This window comes from Dioscorea cayenensis, unplaced genomic scaffold (genome assembly GCF_009730915.1).
Source record: "Dioscorea cayenensis subsp. rotundata cultivar TDr96_F1 unplaced genomic scaffold, TDr96_F1_v2_PseudoChromosome.rev07_lg8_w22 25.fasta BLBR01000373.1, whole genome shotgun sequence".
Classification (NCBI taxonomy): Eukaryota; Viridiplantae; Streptophyta; class Magnoliopsida; order Dioscoreales; family Dioscoreaceae; genus Dioscorea; species Dioscorea cayenensis.
This window is the reverse complement of record NW_024086764.1, coordinates 26,725-33,232: the sequence shown is the minus strand read 5'-3', so window position 1 is coordinate 33,232 and position 6,508 is coordinate 26,725.

The following is a 6,508-nucleotide window of genomic DNA, read 5'->3' as shown; positions in this document are numbered from 1 at the left end:
AGTTACTGAAAAACTTTTTCTTTTGTTGAGAACTAAGGCCTTGCTTCAGTACCTTTCCCAATAGATAATTTGCAAAATCCGCGAACCATGGAGTATCTTCTGACTCTGACTCCTTTATTGCATACAGATGTTATTCGGGGAAGGAATCATTGATTTCCTTGCTTGCCGATTCTTGCCCCTCACACCCTTCTAATCTTGAAAGATGATATGCACCCACATTTTCAGTTTCTTTCTTATCTTTTATTTCCATATCAAATTCTTGTAACAATAAGATCCAACGAATTAATCTTGGCTTTGTGTCGGCCTTGTTCATGAGATAACGGAGTGCCGAGTGATCAGTAAATACTATAACCCTAGATAAAATGAGGTATGGCCTAAACTTGTCAAAAGAAAACACCACTGCTAACAAATACTTTTCGGTGGTTGTATAATTCTCTTGGCCACCTGTCGGAGTCTTGCTGGCTTAATAAATTGGTCAAAACTGCTTGTTTTTCCTCTGTCCCAAAACCACTCCCACAGCGTAATCACTTGCGTCACACATGAGCTCAAAGGATTCATTCCGATCTAGTATAGTCAAAATCGGTGCTTGCACTAATCGCTCCTTCAGCAAATTGAATGCACTGACGACAGCTATCCCCAAAATCAAAAGGGGCATCTTTTTTAGGAGTTTGGTCAAAGGTTGCGTGATCTTTGAAAAGTCCTTGATAAACCTTATGTAAAAACCTGTATGCCCCAATAAACTGAGGATCCCTTTAACATTTGTAGGTGAAGGAAGCTTTTCAATGACCTCAATCTTTGCCCTATCCACCTCCATACTTGCTCGAGAAATCTTATGTCCAAGGACAATACTTTCTTGGACCATAAAATGACATTTCTCCCAATTTAAAACGAGGTTGGTTTCTTCACACCTCACCAGTGTTCTCTTCAAGTTCTTCAAGTATATGTCGAAAGAGTCCCCGAATACTGAAAAATCATCCATGAACACCTCCATAATATCTTCTAAAAGATCATCAAAAATGGCTGTCATACAGCGTTGAAATGTTGCTGGTGCATTACACAACCCAAAGGCATTCTTCGATAAGAAAAAGTGCCGTAAGGGCAAGTAAATGTGGTCTTCTCCTAATCTGCTGGAGCTATGGGGATTTGAAAGTATCCCGACATGCCATCAAGGAAGAAATAAAATTGATGCCCTGCCAATCGTTCTAGCATCTGATCGATAAATGGTAATGGGAAATGATCTTTTCGAGTGGCATCATTTAATCTTCTATAATCAATGTAGACTTACCATCTTGTAACTGTCCTGGTTGGAATCAATTCATTCTTTTCATTTCTCACCACTGTTATTCCCCCTTTCTTCGGAACCACTTGAGTTGGATTCACCCATGCACTATCAGATATAGGGTAGATAATTCCTGCATCCAAGAGCTTCACCACCTCCGCCTTGATGACTTCTTTCATGTTCGGATTTAACCTCCGCTGAGGTTGAATCACCGATTTGTAATCATCTTCTATTAAGATTTTATGAGTACAGAATGATGGATTTATGCCCTTAATGTCGGAGATCTTTTACACAATAGCCAATGTATGCCTTTTCAACATGCTAACAAGCCTTCCCTTTTGATCCTCCGACAAGTTTGCGGCTATAATCACTGGGAGTTTAGATTCTTCCATCAAGAAGGCATACTCTAAATGTGCCGCTAAGGTTTTAAGCTCAAGTTCTGGTGGTTCATCAATCGAAGGGTGAAACCTGCTCTCCTTCAATTCATCAATCTCCTCAAGATCCTTCGCCTCATGTTTGCAATCATTCTCCCCTTCTTCTACTTGTAAATGTGTTCTGGTGTGGTCTTCTATGGCAAATAAAGCTTCCATTCCACAACTCTCACCTCCTGACATCGAGACACCCAAAGAGAAAAGTTCATGCTTTTGTTCATGATAAGATGAATCAAATTAGCTAGGACCTCTCTAGACTTTCCTCTAAGTGATCATTCCTTGATCCCAATGCCGATCTCTCATACTGATCTAACACATTATTTAATTCGTAGTTTTGTTCTTGAATTCTGGCAATATAATCTTCAACTGATTCTTCTATGGGCGGTTGAATATTATACATTTCTTCTAAGAAATGACACGGTGTATCCCGTACTACAAACAATTGAACCTTTTGTTTTGCATTGTGAACTATTTATGTGATAGTGTCAAATAACTCGGGTATTTCAATCATTTCTGTAACCAAAAGACAGAGACAAAATCAGAACAATGATAGAATTAGGAAATATGAAATAGAATGAATAAATGAATAGCTAAGAAAAACAAAGTGCAAAGTATCTCTAAATGCCTACTCCCCGGAAACGGCGCCAAAAACTTGACACGTCCGAATATGCGTGTACACTGCAAGTGCACGGGTGTCGAAGTAATAATCCCAGATGAGTGGGTATCGTATTCACAGAGAGTAGGGAATAAAGACACTTAAATTGTTTCTTAACTAATGTGGAAGATGAATAAAGATATGTGTGACAAGATTCAGTTCTCACGGGTAAAAATAACAAGAAAGAGAGAACAAGTAAAGGAAAAGGTAAGGCAATCGATAAAGATAGGGTAACCGGGTATTGTTCCACCTAGGACATTTGTTTCAAGTGCAAGAAACCTCTATTATGCTTTCTAATTAATACAATAGTGAGTCATGGAAATTCTTAATTATATAGTCCCAAATCTAAGGTCAACCATGCCTAACTCTATACATGTCCCGGAGGAGAAATTGAACAATCTCAACACATCCCACTCGTATAGAATTGCAATGAGCTTTACGGATTCCAAATGATAAACCCTATTCCTATGTATAGACCTAACCCTTTGATCCAGGTGAAAGATCCCTAGCCACAATTAAGCCCTAGATGCTAAAATCACTTCAACGCTTCATTCCATTGCACTCGCAACTAAGCCCCAGCGGAAGGTCATCCCTTAGCCCATTCACTCTACTATGGTTGCAAAGAACTCTTGGAACGTGGAGGTAGGATAGATCATACGAGAGGGGAAAGGGGACGCTCCGCTACCTCTCGACTCACCCTCTCAATCCTCTCCAATCTAGCTTTGTCTAACTCTCATGGTGTGTCACTCACTCACAAAAGTTACCAAGAAGAACTCTCAACCCTAGTATCACTCTAGGGGAGTATTTATACAATCAAACATACAAGATTGGAACTCCCAATAAATATCAATTAATTGAAAGCATAATAAAGAGATTCAATAAAATGAATACATCCTAGGATTCACAAATACCCATGTACCCACTAGGGGTTTAGCTCTACATGAAACTAGATACAATCAATGAAATTAAATGTAAAAACAAAGTATCCATAGAAAAACTCCTCATTAGTAATGGTGATAGTCTTGTGGAGAGTCCTCTACTCATCGCAAGGTCCATTTGTCCGACCTAGGATACACCTCGCCGGATCGGTGCCGATGAAAGCTGTCCCACTAACTTTCTTCCAAATGGCGCTCGATGTTGGAGCCGTAGAACCTCTCCAAAGCCCTAGCCAATTCCTCTTAAAACCCTAGCCGCAGCCCTCTCTCAAGTTGGGGAAAAGATGGAGAAAAGAATGCTGAAATCGGCTTTTAAAGGGCTGGAATCGAGAATCCACAAGCCCGTGTGAGCCCCTGTGGATTTTTCACATGGGCGTGTGGAATTTCCACACAATCGTGTGGATTCTCTGTTTTCCTGTTTTCTCGGCCGGCTGTGAACAATGCTGGTACAGTATTCTTGCCACAGTTTTTCTACAGTACCCTACTATAATACCGGCCCGAAATACTCCTTATCCATGCTTTCATAGAGATAACGCAAACGGGCACACGTTTACGTCGTGGATCACTTTGCTTCTTCAATAACAGATATGTTGATGGAGATCTTGTTCTATATGCACAAGTCGGAATGCTTGAATGTGACTGCCCTTGTGCCCCTCCAAATAGTTATACTAACTTGAATACGAGGAGGTTGGCACACATTCCAGCATCTCGAACCCGACCTATGTCTTCGCGTTTGAACCTTAGCAAGATTTCGTCCAAATTGGTGCATTTACGACCCATATTGGCTTTTTTCTTTCATATTCAGCCTCACAACCCTACCTGCATGAAAGTAACATAAATACACACATATTAGCGTTAAAACCCGAGAAAAGTAATGCTCAACACAAGGAAAGAACACTTCGTATTCTTATCGCACAAGCACTTATCAAAATTGATAAAGTGTTTTGCTATAGTAATCTGCTACAGTACTCTGGTAAAAACACTCCCGAATCCACTTTTCATCAAGGCAATATAAACGGGCACACGTTTATGTCATAGATCGCATCGCTTCTTAATTAAACGGGTTCATTGGTGAGGATTTTGCTAACAATGCACAAGTCGAGATACGCAAATGTGACTGCCCATGTGCCATTCCAAATCATTGTAATTGCTTGAATACATGGAGGTTTGCACACATTCACATATCTTTGAGCCTAACTTGTGTCTTCACGTTTGTTCCTTCCAAGATTTCATCAAATAGTACATTCGCGATCTACTTTTGGCTTCTTTTCTTAAAACATATCTTCACAACCCTACCTGCGCAAAAGAACACAAATACACATTTATTAGTGCTTAAACCTGATAAAAGTAATGTTCATTGTAGGGAAAGAACACTTCACATTCTTATGACACAAGCACTTGTCAGGTTTGATGCCCGTTTTGCGCTTAATCGTCTATTATTTTCTTTGTATGGCATAAGGAAGCCAAGGAGAACAAGAAGATATTATTTAGGTGAAAAGAGAAAAAAAAAGAATTTCATACCAGCCCCATACTACCCAGTATGGGGGCCGTATGCACTGTAGTAGCGGAATGATTTGTAGTTCTCTGCCCAGATTTCCATACTACCCAGTATACAGGGTCGTATGGAGGCCATATGCACCCCGTATGAAACACGAATCTAGGGTTTTTGAGTGCTATACGACCCCCATACAACCCCTATACGGCCCATTTTTCATGGGGGGTATAAATACCAACTTTTAGGGCAGAACAAGGGACTTTTTGGGGCATATTTTGTGAAACCACTTGAGAGGCTTTGAGCGACCTTGGGAAGTAGAAGAAGTGCAAAGAAGCTAAGAGATCATTCAAGGCCAAGGTCCAAGACTCTCAAGGCAAGAAGGCAACATAATTCAAGGGGAGATCTACCATGATTTGAAGGAAGGAGACCCGCCGCTAGAGGAAGCATCATTCGGCATTCCTTTGGCAGGGAAAACATCATTCGGCACATTTTCTACCTCCTCCTTCACTATTTCATCTAGAGAGTGTCATTCATGCTTTTATTTTGTGTTTCACTTGATTTTATTGCTTGTTGTGGGATGATGACACACTAGACCCTCAAGGGCACCGGGTGTTGGTGAACCTTGGGGGGTTTTATCATGTATTTTGGATGATTACTTGTTAATTCCATGCTTGGGTAATTTTGAGATTTAATGCATTGTTTTCATGCTAAGTGCTACACTAAGGAGAAATCCGTAGCTCTTTTATGAGTGATGCATGTAGATGTGACTTGCTCGCATGTATTAGATCATGAATGCATTAGAAGGGGATACTTGTATCATCACGTCGAGAAATTGGGTGTTGGTAGCCCTCCATGTTAGGTTAAGACAAAAAAGAGTAGGTTTACTACTATTTTAGATTTCCTTATGCTTAATGCAATCGTAGGAATGTAGATTTGGAAGAAATTCCTATCTATGTTCATATGGGATTAGGGTTCAATCACCGAGAAATTGGGGTTGTTCTAATCTAGAAATCTCTTGGTCCATTTTACCCTTGCATCTTTTAATCATCATCCATGTTTCATGATAACTCCTCAAGGGGATCCACATCCATAGGCCTTTGCATTACATTGAATTTCTTGCTTGCTGATTGCTTGTTCTCTCTAATTTGTTGGAAATCTTGTTTTAGTTTTAATTTCTTCTAGTAAAGTAAATTCCATCACTTGAGATCTTAGGCTAGATAATAGTTCGAGAAGGAGTAATAGGAGATCCTTAGCCCCGAGGAATATGCTCCTCGTGTCTTCACACGAGGTATTACTTGGCGATCCCGTACACTTGCAGGGAAGTAGTCAAGTTTTTGGCGTCGTTGCCGGGGAATCTTGAAGGAATTCTAGGAAACTTTTAGATTATTACTCTAGCCATTTCATTCTTTACTCATTTTTTTTGTTATTTTTCTTTTCCTTAGATGGTGTGGTGAACTTGATCTTCGCCCTCATCAAAGTCTTTTCGGTGGAGAAGAAAATCCTTGAGCAAAGATGAGCTTGAAACCCTAGAAGCTGGAGTTAAAAAGGCTAATTTCGGGCTTGACACAGTCTAAGCATGGTCATACTTAGAGCGTGCTATCTCGTTGAGATTTTTGAGTGAATCGGCTAAGTGCTCACTGAAAAGAATCAGGGAGAGGGGCATGGTCGTGCAACGCCTGTGCTTTGCCAATGCATGATCGTGCTTCCCTACTT